Below are 15,991 nucleotides of genomic sequence, written 5' to 3'. Positions count from 1 at the left end.
ATCGCGGTGAATGAAAAAGGAAACCGCACACTGCTCTTGATAGTATCACTGATCTTTAATAAACTTACGTATCGGTCTCACGGCCTTCGTCAGAGCTTTTGTGAATTTTTTTAAATTAGCACCCTTATGTAGACCTAGCCACACCCACATCCGTTCCACGCATGGAAAGGGGTTGGAGGCAAAGGATAAACAAATAAGCTGACTTAATGATGAAATGCCTATGTATGTTATGTTGTGAATATGAACATGAATTATGTCCCTATTTAAGATTACTCTGATGTTTTCGTACGAAGTACCCAATGATTAATTAAAACTTGCTATGTCCTCATTGTGGTTTTACAGACGTGTTTAATACGTCTTATTTACACACTTTATTTGAATATTTATGAAATGCATATTGTTATATTTGGTAGCACTTATTTGTTTATCCTTTGCCTCCAACCCCTTTCCATGCGTGGAACGGATGTGGGTGTGGCTAGGTCTACATAAGGGTGCTAATTAAAAGAAATTCACAAAAGCTCTGACGAATGCTGTGAGACCGATACGTAAGCTTATTAAATATCAGTGATACTATCAAGAGCAGTGTGCAGTTTTCTTCATCTTATTTAACTGTTGCCATGCACCTGCAAAAGGTTTTCTCAGATGTGCGAGTGCCTTTTGAATTTTGAAATACAATCGCGGGAAAGCACAGGTTGGAAACCAAATGGCTCCTGATGAAAAGAGAAGACTCTAATCTATCTGCGGTAGGCTATGAAAATATTTGATCAACTTCACCCCTTGTCTCTGTGCTGGGCTTGGGGTCAAAGGTGATGAGGCATGAACATGACCTGGTCCTGTGGATGTCTGCTGCCCTCTCCACAGATTGATAAATCAAAATCAATCCATTGATCAACTGATTGGTTGATTGCTGGAAGAAGTATGGCTGGTTTGATAACTGTGGAAAGATAGAGTAGATTAAACAAATTCTTGCCAATGGAACTTCAGAGTGCGAACATAGCTAAAATCAGAAATCCACTTTAATTTACTGATGCAGAAAAGAAAGTATCCATGGCTTCATTACATCCAGTCTAGATTACTGTAACGCTGTTTTATCAGGCTGTACCGCCTCCAATCTGAAAAATCTACAAACTGTACAACATGCTGCTGCTAGAGTCCTAACAGGAACCATAAAGTCTTAACACATTATCCCAATTCTTGCCTCACTCACCTGGCTCCCCATACAGTCCCGTACAGACTGCAACACGCAAATCTCAACCCATTTGACCACTTATTCGATATTCTGTAGTGGCGCCTGAGACAGTGTTTTCCACCGTCATAAACAAAACACCTAATAGAGTTCCAGTCACTTATAGAATCTATGCCAAGATGCTTTGAAGCTGTTCAGGCTTGTGGTGGCCCAACGCCTTATTAAGACGCTTTATGTTGGTGTTTCCTTTATTTTGTCAGTTACATGTATATCAAAATACACAGCTGGATGTAGGGCCCACTCTCCATCCACCCTGCTGTGCTACCCTGCGATCCCTCCACCTTCTTTCTGGCTATAAATGGACTCATTATCACTGCTGCCCTACTAGACTCCCTAGTGTTTTGCTGCCATGTCTCTTGACCTTGTGTGATGTCACGGTGCTAGGTCTTAGATAACAGAGCACAGGGACAAGAATAGATGGTCTGATAACGAATTAAGTAGCAGCACAGCACAGAATAGAATAACTCTATTTTTCACAGTCGAACTTCATCTCTTTATGTAAGAATTTCCTCTAATTTCATAACCATGTAATAATGTATCCTTATTATAAAGGTATAATATGTAGTACAAAGAGAGCTGGCCTACAAACATACTTTCCCGTCTTATTTTATTTGAAGTGTCTCCCTCTAACTGGTTCAGGGTGGTTGTATAGAGGATTGATGGTTTGCTAACTAAGATTGAATTAAATAACAGCATAGAATAACTATTATTCCCTATGGTACTTCACTACTTCAACATCATGTGAAAATATATTATAATGTATTATACAGTACAGAGTACAAAAATACTGCCAAGATTTTCTATGAATGACTGAAGCTGTTCAACAAAAAATACCTCTAAAGACTGCTTTATAGTAATGACGTAACGGAAAAAACCTGTGTCCTTGTAGAAATGCTAAGTGGTGGTACATGGATCTGAAAAAGGTGGTCTGCACTACTAAAAAACGAGTTGTTTTCTTCCTTTTCAGACATGGTCTAAGAGTAGACCTACTGACCTTCTCTTCCATTATGGAATAGAACTCCCCAGCGTACCACTGTCTGAGTGCCCCTAACCTGAAATAAAGAGAGATTGAAGAGAAAGAAAGTTTTCCGTGAAATCGGTGCAGATTGTTTTACTGTACATTTCCACACTAATGCTTCCACACCCTCCTACGATGCAATGGCTATTGTCGGAAGTGACTCACAGTTGTCTCCTCCTCCGCAATGGAGGGATGGAGGGATCACACTGAAACATCAGCGAATCTTCTCGTCGTTTTAGGTGGGTACACTCATCAGGGCAAGTTTAAGTGCACTCCCTCTCCCTCTGCCAATGACTTCCATGGCTATATAAGGTTAGCGTGAGGCCCTAAGACTAGGTGATGAAAGGAAAATGCAATATGCTTTGAAATACCATTTGCATTAAATATACACTACCGTTCAAAAGTTTGGGGTCACTTATAAATGTCCTTGTTTTTGGAAGAAAAGCATTTTTTTTGGTCAATTAAAATAACATCAAATTGATCAGAAATACAGTGTAGACATTGTTAATGTTGTAAATGACTATTGTAGCTGGAAATGGCAGATTTTTTATGGAATATCTACATAGGCATACAGAGGCCCATTATCAGCAACCTTCACTCCTGTGTTCCAACACCAGTCTCAACATCAACAGTGAAGAGGCGACTCCGAGATGCTGGCCTTCTAAGCAGAGTTCCGCTGTCCAGTGTCTGTGTTAATTTGCCCATCTTAATCTTTTATTTTTATTGGCCAGTCTGAGATATGGCCATTTCTTTGCAACTCTGCCTAGAAGGCCAGCATCCCGGAGTCACCTCTTCACTGTTGACGTTGAGACTGGTGTTTTGCGGGTACTATTTAATGAAGCTGCCAGTTGAGGACCTGTGAGGCGTCTGTTTCTCAAACTAGACACTCTAATGTACTTGTCCTCTTGCTCAGTTGTGCACCGGGGCCTCCCACTTCACTTTCTTTTCTGGTTAGAGCCAGTTTGCGCTGTTCTGTGAAGGGAGTAATACATAGCATTGTACGAGATCTTCAGTTTCTTGGCAATTTCTCGCATGGAATCACCTTCATTTCTCAGAACAAGAATAGACTGACGAGTTTCAGAAGAAAGTTATTTGTTTCCAGCCATTTTGAGTCTGTAGTCGAACCCACAAATGCTGATGCTCCAGATACTCAACTAGTCTAAAGAAGGCCCGTTTTATTGCTTCTTTAATCAGAACAACAGTTTTCAGCTGTGCTAACATAATTGCAAAAGGGTTTTCTAATGATCAATTAGCCTTTTAAAATTATAAACTTGGATTAGCTAACACAACGTGCCATTGGAACACAGGAGTGACGGTTGCTGATAATGGACCTCTGTACGCCTATGTAGATATTCCATAAATCAGCCATTTCCAGCTACAATAGTCATTTACAACACTGTGTTTCTGATCAATTTGATGTTATTTTAATGGACGAAAAATTGACCCCAAACTTTTGAACGGTAGTGTATATGCATTCATATTCATATTTAATTTTCATAACCCTGGCTGATATAACCAGAGAGAATGTAATAATTTGATACAATGGGAGTCTGTCCATTTCATTCTCAAAAAGGTCATCCCAGGCATAGAACTAAAATAGAACAATTTAATGTATCTCCGATCCGAGGGCTACACAGATCATAACAATGGAAACATTTATCAAGTTCATTATTTTTACATCATCATCCTCGCCATTTTATCCCATTTTATTCCATGTGTAACTCTGTGTTGCTGTTTTTGTCACACTGCTTTGCTTTATCTTGGCCAGGTCGCAGTTGTAAATGAGAACTTTTTCTCAACTGGCCTACCTGGTTAAATAAAGGTGAAATAAAATAAATAATTAAAACCAACTGCACTTCGTGCTATTCAAGTCCTGTAAAGCGGAAGCCATAGATATTGAATCCTTTTCCTGTATTGGCTTGGTTATGTCTACGCCCACATACCCCATTGTTATCAGCACACCCACATATGTGAATTCATGGAGATTTTCTGTAGCAAACGTGACTCAGTTGGGTGGCACGTCTCACTGGCACTGGCAACCAGGCCTGGTCCCATTACTGCCTGCTGGAGGCGTCGATGCCCGCTGCCAAGTCACCCACCATGTGTTAACCAGTGACGTGGATCGACTGGATATTTCTGATCCTCGCCATCATGTTGTGTACAATGACTGTGGGTTGTAAACCAGTGGAAACGTCAGATGGGACGTGATAGTGAATATCCCTTATGGTTAACTTCATAGCAGTGCTGGTTGAGTCAGTCTGGGGAATATCAACTGGTTTACAGTGACCACCGTATGGCATAAAACACTGGATTATTAGTTTGTAGACTAGAGACTTCCCCGTTAATCACTCGACTGGAGACAAAGCTGTTTTATGGTCAAAAATGATCCCAATAGATGAATAATTATTGGGGGGAGTCTTTGGTGAGAACATAAAATATATTGTGACATTTGTGGCTAATCAAAAGAAAACCATCGGGCTCCCCAAAAAGCTTGGCTGGTGCGTAAAACCCGCGAATTCAGACAAACAAAGAGGTGTAATGGGTTGGCACAAAAAAAATATGTTGCATAAAGCTTACTTCATTACAATTTTTTTTTTTAGAGCATCACGGATAGCGTGCACAGATGTTTTGGCTTTACAGCCTTCTTCAGTGTGGCTTTGTCAGCCTGTGTCAAAATGTCAGGACATAGACGGCGCATGATGTAGTGCACATGCCCTATAACTGTCAAGTCACTCGTTCAAGCCCTGCCTCTGCTGTTCCCCTTCAATCACTACAGTGGAGTTGTCTTAATGTAGCTCTGGTGACATTTCTAAGCAAATATCGCCCCCTTCTGGTCTGGAAATAGTTCACACCAGCAAGTAACCACCTGGCATGATCTATTACATTGACAAGATATTTGCCGGACTGCTCTAACAATGGGGATACATGTCCTCAACTATGGACAGCAGGAAGGAGGAGGAGATCAGGTGGGACCATTCTAGCCAATGAGAGAGCAGATACGCATGTAACCAACAGGCACAACTAAGTTGTTTTTGTCAAAGTTGCCGGAATGCCACGTGCAACCACTTATAGGAGTACATTTGTAACAGCCTAAACATTACCAAACTTCTATTAGATCAAATAACCTCACATAATAATGCAACATTCTCACGCAGACAGATTTTGGGTGGAGTAAATCCTCTGGCTTCGCCTCTTCCTCTCTGTAACAGGTGTGCCCCCATGGCTGGGTGGGGTCAGGCCCAGGTCTCTACGGGGCAGGTCCAGCTGGTGAAGGGGTCAGAGCCAGGTGAGGGATAAGGTGAGCGGGGATACAAGTGAAGGCTCAGGGGTTAGAGGTCAGTGGTGACAACTGGCATTACCCCATGGATGAGCAGGGTGGGGCCAAGCTCTCTACTGAGCAGGTCCAGCTGATGCAGGTAGGAGTATCACTGCATGTCTGCCGGTGGGCGGGGCAAATACAGGAAACGCACAGCAGGGGGTGGGTCTCCGTGCTGGCGAATCAGATTGTTCACAGCACAGAGGTAGTCGTCCGTCAGCTGAGCGGATTTACTGGGGAACTTATGAACTTCTGGCATTCGTCAAAAGTTTGGACACACCTACTCATTCAAGGGTTTTTCTTTATTTTTTACTAATGTTAAGTTGTAGAATAGTAGTGAAGACATCAAAACTGTGAAATAACACATATGGAATCATGTAGTAACCAAAAAACTGTTAAACAAATCATAAGTAACCACCCTTTGCCTTGATGACAGCTTTGCACACTTTTGGCATTCTCTTAACCAGCTTCATGAGGAATGCTTTTCCAACAGTCTTGAAAGAGTACCCACATATGCTGAGCACTTGTTGGCTGCTTTTCCATCACTCTCATCCCAAACCAACTCATCCCAAGCCATTTCAATTGGGTTGAGGTCGGGTGATTGTGGAGGCCAGGTCATCTGATGCAGCACTCCTTAGTCTCTCCTTGGTCAAATGGCCCTTACACAGCCTGGAGGTGTGTTTAGGGTCATTGTCCTGTTGAAAAACAAATGATAATCCAACTAAGCGCAAGATGGGATGGTGCATCGTTGCAGAATACTGTGGTAGCCATGCTGGTTAAGTGTGACTTGAATTCGAAATAAATCACAGACAGTGTCACCAGCAAAGCACCATCACACCTCCTCTTCCATGCTTCACGGTGGAAACCACACATGCAGAGATCATCCATTCACATACTCTGCGTTTCACAAAGACATAGCAGTTGGAACCAAAAATCTCAAATTTGGACTCATCAGACCAAAGGACAGATTTCCACCGGTCTAATGTCCATTGCTCGTGTTTCTTGGCCCAAGCAAGTCTCTTCTTCTTATTGGTGTCCTTTAGTAGTGGTTTCTTTGTAACAATTCGAACATGAAGGCCTGATTCACGCAGTCTCCTCTGAACAGTTGATGTTGAGATGTTTCGGTTACTTGAACTCTGTGAAGAATTTATTTGGGCTGCAATCTGAGGTGCAGTTAACTCTAATGAACTTATCCTCTGCAGCAGAGGTAACTCTTGGTCTCCGTTTCCTGTGGCCGCCCTCATGAGAGCCTGTTTCATCATAGTGCTTGATGGCTTTTAAAGTTCTTGAAATTTTCCGGATTAGCTGACCTTCATATCTTAAAGTAATGGACTGTTGTTCTGCTTTGCTTATTTGAGCTGTTCTTGCCATAATATGGACTTGGTCTTTTACCAAATAGGGCTATCTTCTGTATTCCACCCCTACCTTGCCACAGCACAACTGATTGGCTCAAATGCATAAAGATGGAAATAAATTCCACAAATTAACTTTTAACAAGGCACACCTGTTAATTGAAATGCATTCCATGTGACTACCTCATGAAGCTGGTTGAGAGAATACCAAGCGTGTGCAAAGATGTCATCAAGGCAAAGGGTGCCTACTTTGAAGAATATAAAATATATTTTGATTTGTTTAACACTTTCTGGTTACTACATGATTCCATATGTGTTATTACATAGTTTTGATGTCTTTACTATTATTATACAATGTAGAAAATAGTAAAAATAAAGAAAAATCCTTGAATGAATAAGTGTGTCCACACGTTTGACTTGTACTGTGTGTATGTGTGTACCAGAAATAACATATTCATGTAAGTATTCAGACCCTTTGCTAGGCGCAAAAACCAAGCTATGAGGCCAAAGGAATTGTCCATAGAGCTCCAAGACAGCATTGTTTCGAGGCACAGATCTGGGGAAGGGTACCAAAACAATTCTGCAGCATTGAACGTCCCCAAGAACAGTGGCCTCCATCATTCTTAAATGGCTATTCCTAGAGCTGGCCACCTGGCCAAACTGAGCAATCGAGGGAGAAGGGCCTTGGTCAGGGAGGTGACCAAGAACCTGATGGTCACTCTGACAGAGCTCTAGAGTTCCTCTGTGGAGATAGAAGAACCTTTCAGAAGGACAACCATCTCTGCAGCACTCCACCAATCAGGCCTTTATGGTAGAGTGGCTAGACGGAAGCCAATCCTCAGTAAAAGGCACATGACAGCCCGCTTGGAGTTTGCCAAAAGGCACCTAAAGACTCTCAGACCATGAGAAACAAGATTCTCTGGTCTGATGGGAACCAAGATTGAACACTTTAGCCTGAATGCCAAGCGTCACGTCTGGAGGAAACCTGGCACGATCCCTACAGTGAAGCATCATGCTGTGGGGGTGTTTTTCAGCGGCAGGAACTGGGAGACCAGCCAGGATCGAGGGAAAAATAATCTGAAGAAAGTACAGAGAGATCCTTGATGAAAATCTGCTCCAGAGCGCTCGGGATTTCAGACTGGGGTGCAAGTTCACCTTCCAATAGTGCAACGACCCTAACCACACAGCCAAGACAATGCAGGAGTGGCTTCAGGACAAGTCTCTAAATGTCCTTGAGTGGCCCAGCCAGAGCCCGAACTTGAACCCAGATTGAACATCTCTGCAGAGACCTGAAAATAGCTGTGCAGTGATGCTCCCCAAATACAGGTGTCCCAAGCCTGTAGCATCATACCCAAGAAGACTTGAGGCTGTAATTGCTGCCAAAAGTGCTTCAACAAAGTACTGAGTCAAGAATCTGAATACTTATGTAAATGTGACATAATATTTTTTTTAAATTGTAAAATAAATTTGCCAAAATATCTAAAAACCTGTTTTTGCTTTGTCATTATGGGGTAATGTGTGTAGATTGATGAGGGGAAATCACGCACTGATTTTTATCTGCAACAAGTCATTTTCTTTCCTTCTTCCCATCGCTGCAACTCCCGTACAGACTCAGAAGAGGTGAAGGTCGAGAGCCGTGCGTCCTCCGAAACACAACCCAGCCAAGCCATGCTGCTTCTTGACACAATGCCCGCTTAACCCGGAAGCCAGCCGCACCAGCCAATAAACACATATCAAACCACACCCCCAAGCCAACTCATGTTTGGCTTCTGTCATGGCCGCCAGCATTTCTTGAGAAGCCCCCCAAAAAAGGCCAAATGAGCGGGCACAGTTTTCCAGATTGTATTGTACTGTGCAGTAATAGCCTAGTGGTTAAGAGCGTTGGGCTGGTAAACAAAAGGTTACTGGTTTTAATTCCTGGTGATGTGGTGCCCTTGAGCAAGGCACTTCACCTTAATTGCTCCTGTAAGTTGCTCTGAATAAGAGTGCCTGCTATATGAAACATGTAAAAATAAGAGCAGTGAACCAATCAAGTACTTAAAGGAACAAATGGATGACATTGGGGCTGCATAATACCCCGAGCATATCGGTCCGTCAAAATTGATAAAGATACCAATAAAGCAGAATGGAACAAAGCCAGTCCGTAGATCAATTAAACACACATTTCCCAAATAGCTTCTCTAGAAAACCTCTGTAACTTCAGTCAACAAACCATTCCTTTTTTTGCAAAGCCAAATGGCCTTTGAAATGGACTCCCGGTCAGTGAAGTGTCTGTTTTAAAATGTCAGGGCACCGCTCTTATTACCTCCCTGATTCCTTTAGTGGGCCGAGTGTGTGAAAAGGACACTAGGTTACTGGCCTTCTTGTTTTATGTGCCCATAGAGATTTGGCCTTCTTATTCCACTTTGTCCACAGTTCTGTTCTTATGGCCACTGACTTTCCCCCAGCCGTGACGGCTTGAAGTGTTTGATGGTTGGCAGCTCTGCTCAAGGGCTGCAAATGGATCTTGGAGCTGCGCTGGAGTTGGTCAAAGTTTCTCTTGACTTATACTGTTTCTGTCATCTCATCCAGAGATATTTCTCTCCCAGATCTTTCTTGGTGGTGGTGCCGTGTTTTCTGGGAAAAGACTGGGCGAGTTCGCTTTGCATGGCCTGGTGCCGCAGGCGAGTGGAGACCTCTCCTTAGGAGGACCGATGGAATGGTTGATAATGAGCAAACTCCCTCCACCCAGCGCACTGGTCCATGCAAAATGAATTCCCCAGACAACACAGTGTATCAGCTTGATATGCAATGCACACATTGATTGGGAAATAGCTACTCTAGTGAAAATGGGCTTCCTTAAAGTTCAGATGGCCAAGATATAGATTAAATCCAACGCTAGCTGCAAGTTCTGCATGCTGTCAACCGTCAAACTTGAGACTGTGCCTGGTGTTGTATGTGACAGTGATTTGGTTACACTAGCTTGCTAGCTACATTACTTGATAATGCTCATGGGTAACAAGGTGTTGTAGAATCCTTCCCTCTACTTTAACCCACACATAGAACTGAATTAGCCCTCATTTGGTGTGATTGAATGGCAAAGACATACCCCAAAAAACACCCACATGAAACCACACTCCAAAGACAACTCGTTTGCCTTCGGTCATGGCCGCTTGCAATACTACATTTACATTTTTAATTTAACCTTTATTTAACTGAGCATCGATGAAAACCGAGGTCAAATCAGGAAAGGCCACTCCTTCACAATGTGCAAGAGTGTCAATGTGTACACCTGTGTGTGCATTTTTGGCGTGCTCCTGTATGTGTGTGTAGTACCTGGTGGAAGATGAGAGCCTGGCTGATCGATAGTAGTCTTAAACATAAATGCTAGTGCCAAAATGGACTCAAAAGTGTAAATAGGATAACTTTGGTCATAAAGTTAGTAACTTCCAAAACTGAGATTTAGGAATGGTTTTTCACCTATGTGGACATGCAAAGCTCCAAACAGCTGAGACAGAATACCAGAATAGAATGATATAAGAACCTTTGAGGGAGATGGTGTCAATCAAGACGTGCAGACTTGAGGTTATTTCAGCCTTACTACTCGCCAGGTTGTCCCTAGGGAGTGCTCAGAGGATGTGGGAGGCCCCTATAAGGTTACTTACGGCAGCAGACAGGGTAGAGGAGTACACCCCCACTGTAACCAGGGGGCCCCTCACGTTGATGTCCCCCAGGAGACTGTAGTCCCTCTGGAGAAGATGACTGGGAGAGAGGGGTACATTATCACTACACCACAGATAGATACAGTGCATTCGAGAAGTTTTCAGACAACTTGACTTTTTGGTACGTTACAGCCTTATTCAAAAATTGATTCAATCGTTTTTTTCCCCCCTCATCTATCTGCACACACCACCCCATAATGATAAAACAAACACAAAAAAACTGAAATATCACATTTACATAAGTATTCAGACCGTTTACTTTTGAAGCACTTTTGGCAGCAATTACATCCTCGAGTCTTCTTGGGTATGACGCTACAAGCTTGGCACACCTGTATTTGGGGAGTTTCTCACATTCTTCTCTGCAGATGCTCTCAAGCTCTGTCAGGTTGGATGGGGAGTGTTACTGCACAGCTATTTTGAGGTCTCTCCAGAGGTGTTCGATCGGGTTCAAGTCCGGGCTCTGGCTGGGCCACTCAAGGACATTAAGAGACTTGTCCCAAAGCCAAATATGAGGTGACTTGGGGGTGTGGTTTGATGTGGGTTTCTTGGGTTTATCCTTGCAACCACCAAGATACACCCGTGTGTCAGAACCTTGCCCGAGTCTGAGTTCCCGAGCGCTCTGGAGCAGGTTTTCATCAAGGATCTCTCTGTACTTTACTTGGTTCATCTTTCCCACGATCCTGGCTGGTCTCCCAGTCCCTGACGCTGAAAAACATCCCCACAGCATGATGCTGCCACCACCAAGCTTCACTGTAGAGATGATGCCAGGTTTCCTCCAGACGTGATGCCTGGCATTCAGGCCAAAGAGTTATATCTTGGTTTCATCAGACCAGAGAATCTTGTTTCTCATGGTCTGACAGTCCTGTAGGAGCACTTTGGCAAACTCCAAGCGGGCTGTCAAGTGTCTTTTACTGAGGAATGTCTTCCGTCTGGCTACTCTACCATAAGTTCCTGATTGGTGTAGTGCTGCAGAGATGGTTTTCCTTCTGGAAGGTTCTCACATCTCCACAGAGGAACTCTGGAGCTCTGTCAGAGTGACCATCAGGTTCTTGGTCACCTCCCTGACGAATGCCCTTCTCCCGATTGCTCAGTTTGGCCGGGCGGCCAGCTCTAGGATGACTCTTGGTGATGGAGGCCACTGTGTTCTTGGGGACCGTCAATGGTACGGAAATGTTTTGGTACCCTTCCCCTGATCTGTGCCTCGACACAATCCTGTCTCGGAGCTCTACGGACAATTCATTCGACCTCATGGCTTAGTTTTTGCTCTAACATGCACTGTCAACTGTGGGACCTTATATAGAAGGGTGTTTGCCTTTCCACATCATGTCCAATCAATTGAATTTACCACAGGTGGACTCCAATCAAGTTGTAGAAACATCTTAAGGATGATCAATGGAAACAGGATGCACCTGAGCTTAATTTCGAGTCTCATAGCCAAGGGTCTGAATACTTATGTAAATAAGGTATCTGTTTTTTTTTTATTGCAAAAATGTCTAGAAACCTGTTTTTGCTTCGTCATTATGGTCTATTGTGTGTAGATTGATGAGGAAAACAATTTATTCAATCAATTTTAGAATAAGGCTATAACGTTGTCGTGGTATCCACTTTACCCGAAGGGCTTAGTGGCGGATGGAGGGTTTTATCCCTCCTTCTTACGTCTTCTGGTAACTAGAGACTCACAGACACGCCGGACCTGCCTGGTTTGGTTATTATCGTACTCCCTTTATCCGGTGCTGTTACCTTCGCTCGTCCGATTCCTTCTGTTTGGGTGCCTTAGAGTATATAGTTTTAACGTACTTACTGCTCCTGGTCGTATTACTTTCTAGTTCTTTGTACTGTTACTGTGTTGTACCTTGTTTTACTGTATGAGTATGTTCCACCTTATTCACAGAGTTATTTCTCCGATTTACAATATGGATCCGTCGATCATCCCCCGATAAGGGATGAGGAACTCTCAATGCTTAGTCTTAAACTTTATAATGAACCAATGTCTAGTCATCTCAATATAAAGCTTTATAAAAGAAACTAGGCCTTAGCCTGCGCAGGGAGTGTCAAAGGCGTTCTCTCCCTGTTAGGGTTCAGGGCCTAGTTTCTGATGTATTTATTTAAGGTTTGCAATATGGGTTACAGGTTATCACAGTTTCAAAAACATAAATTATTACACCATGGCCTAATGGCCCACACTTTTCCTATATTAATACCAGTTGACTAAAATGCAATAGTAAATCATCAATTACCTTATAGAGATGGTGACCCGCTCGAGGAGAAGTACAAATCAGTTGTTATCCTTATGGGATGTTAACTTACTATGTTATTCCTTTTCAACTCTGTAACTAGTTCAGATGTTATCTATACCTTTTACTGCCTACTACAGTATGAGGGTCTTATCACTCTGGAATGCTTTGGCCTGACCTTATAGGTTCTATTATGAAGTGTCGACTCAAGGTCCTATCTCGCCCATGAGGGCGATCAGGGGTCACGAGATGTACGACAAATCTTTTCACCCACAGGTCTCAGACTAAAGTTCCTCGTGAATCCAAATGCTCTAGAGTATAGTAGAAGTTTTAGTTACCTTGGTCCACTGTCTCGGTCCGTAGTAACTACCCAGTGTAAATACAATTTCGAGGATCCCCGTTCTCTGAGTCTGTCTAAGTCTCAGTTGATCCAGAAGAAGTGCCCCCCTTTGGGTTGGGCTCTCTTTTGTACTTTCCTCTGTAGTAGCGGGTCCCAGTCTCTGTACATTCTAAGCCATAGTTAACCTTTAAAAACGCTAAGCACTTGGTTATATTATCTTTTAGCTATGGGGCTACGGTTTCTTGTTTCCGGGTTGTTACTCCAGCTGCAGGTCCCTTAGTACTGCCAGCCACATCTCTTCCGCACTGGCAGACTCCTCCTCTTGGGGCGGTGTCTCTGACGTAGCCTTTTTTGCTTCATTTGCCACAACGCAACAAAATGTGGAAAAAGTCAAGGGGTCTGAATACTTTCCGAATGCACAGTATAAACCTTTGGAAGGATGCCTTTGGTTTCTTTACCCATGGTTAACCATCTCAAGTCTGTGTGGCTTGCCATAATCGTGTTACCTGATCATGTAATTACCACTGCCAAGTAAACAAACATGCTGGCGTGTGTGTGCATGCTTGTATGCAGTTGTGTGTGAACAGGTGTCTGCATATATGTACATACGTACAGTGGCAAGAAAAAGTATGTGAACCCTTTAGAATTATCAGGATTTTTTGCATAAATTGGTCATCAAATTTGATCTGATCTTCATCTAGGTCACAATAGACAAATAGTGGGCTTAAACTAATAACAAACACATTATTGTATTTTTCTCTATTTTGAATACGTCCTTTAAACATTCACAGTGTAGGTTGGAAAAGTATGTGAACCCCTAGTCTAAAGACTTCTCCAAAAGCTAATTGAAGTCAGGAGTCAGCTAAGTTGGAGTCCAGTCAATGAGACGAGATTGGAGATGTTGGTTAGAGCTGCCTTGACCTATAAAAAATAGTCACAAAATTTGAGTTTGCTATTCACAAGACGCGTCGCCTGATGTGAACCATGCCTCGAACAAAAGATCTCAGAAGACCTAAGATTAAGAATTGTTGACTTGCATAAAGCTGTAAAGGGTTACAAAAGTATCTCTAAAAGCCTTGATGTTCATCGGTCCACGGTAAGACAAATTGTCTATAAATGGAGAAAGTTCTGCACTCTTGCTACTCTCCCTAGGAGTGGCCGTCCTGCAAAGATGACTGCAAGAGCACAGCGCAGAATGCCTAATGAGGTTAAGAAGAATCCTAGAGTGTCAGCTAAGGACTTACAGAAATCTCTGGAACATGCTAACATCTCTGTTGACGAGTCTACGATGCGTAAAACACTAAACAAGAATGGTGTTCATGGGAGGACAACACAGAAGAAGCCAAAAGTGCACCTGGATGTTCCACAGCACTACTGGCAAAATATTCTGTCGACAGATGAAACTACAGTTGAGCTGTTTGGAAGGAACACACTACACTATGTGTGAAGAAGAAAAGGCACAGCACACCAACCGCATCCCAACTGTAAAGTATGGTGGAGAGAGAATTACATTTTTTTTTGTTTTTGTCATTTAGCAGACACTCTTATCCAGAGCGACTTACAGTAGTGAATGCATACATTTCATAATTTTTTCCTCCGTACTGGTCCCCCGTGGGAATCAAACCCACACCCCTGGCGTTGCAAACACCATGCTCTACCAACTGAGCCACACAGGACCGAATCATGGTTTGGGGCTGCTTTTCTGTCTCAGGGCCTGGCCAGCTTGCTATCATTGACGGAAAGATAAATTCCCAAGTTTATCAAGACATTTTGCAGGAGAATGTAAGGCTTTCTGTCTGCTAATTGAAGCTCAACAGAAGTTGGGTGATGCAATAGGACAATGACCCAAAACACTGAAGTAAATCAACAGAATGGCTTCAACAGAAGAAAATACGCCTTCTGGAGTGGCCCAGTCAGAGTCCTGACCTCAACCCGATTGAGACGCAGTGGCATGACCTCAAGAGAGCAGCTCACACCAGACATCCCAAGAATATTGCTTAACTGAAACAGTTTTGTAAAGAGGAATGGACCAAAATTCCTCCTGACCGTTGCACAAGTCTGATCCGCAACTACAGAAAACATTTGGTTGAGGTTATTGCTGCCAAAGGAGGGTCAACCAGTTATAAAATCCAAGAGTTCACATACTTTTCCACCCTGTACGGTGAATGTTTACACGGTGTGTTCAATAAAGACATGAAAATGTATAATTGTGTGTGTTATTAGTTTAAGCAGACTGTTTGTCTATTGTTGTGTCCTAGATGAAGCTCAGATCAAATTTTATGACCAATTTAAGAGGAAATCCAGGTATTTCCAAAGGGTTTACATACTTTATCTTGCCACTGTATGTGCTTGTGTGTAAGCCTGTGTGTGCGCGTGTGTGCTGACCGGTCACAGGAGTAGGCCACCAGCAGGCTGAGCAGGAATACTGTAGGAGATGAAGGTTAAGATGACTGCTGTCAGGGTTCCCCTGAGGATAGAGTAGCTTGGGCTCTTCAGGTCCCCTGGAGTAAGAGAGAGAGGAGAGAGTCCACGCATGAATAAGTCATTTTGGAAAAAAGCATCTGCTGAATGAGAGTGCGAGAGATAAAAACACAGACACATTGAGTGTACAAAACATTAGGAACACCTTTCTAATACTGAGTTGCACCCCTTTTGCCCTCAGAACAGCCTCAATTCATCGGGGCGTGGACTCTACAAGGATTCGAAAGCGTTCCACAGGGATGCTGGCCCACAGTTGTGTCAAGTTGGCTGGATGTCCTTTGGGTGGTGAACCATTCTTGATAC

The 15,991-nt window shown here is 43.1% G+C and overlaps 1 long non-coding RNA gene across 1 annotated transcript; it reads right to left on the bottom strand.

Moving 5' to 3' along the window:
* Positions 1-8,560: 8,560 nt before the first annotated feature.
* LOC123726660 (uncharacterized) lies at positions 8,561-13,562 on the bottom strand. Its single transcript, XR_006758756.1, has 3 exons — positions 13,206-13,562; positions 10,577-10,673; positions 8,561-9,667 (listed from the first exon to the last, which is right to left on the bottom strand). It is a non-coding gene; the product is annotated as an uncharacterized lncRNA (long non-coding RNA).
* Positions 13,563-15,991: the final 2,429 nt, after the last annotated feature.

The sequence above is a fragment of the Salmo salar genome, chromosome ssa14 (genome assembly GCF_905237065.1).
Source record: "Salmo salar chromosome ssa14, Ssal_v3.1, whole genome shotgun sequence".
NCBI classification, from domain to species: Eukaryota; Metazoa; Chordata; class Actinopteri; order Salmoniformes; family Salmonidae; genus Salmo; species Salmo salar.
Note: the sequence above shows the minus strand (reverse complement) of the source record. Positions and strands in the feature narration are given on the sequence as shown.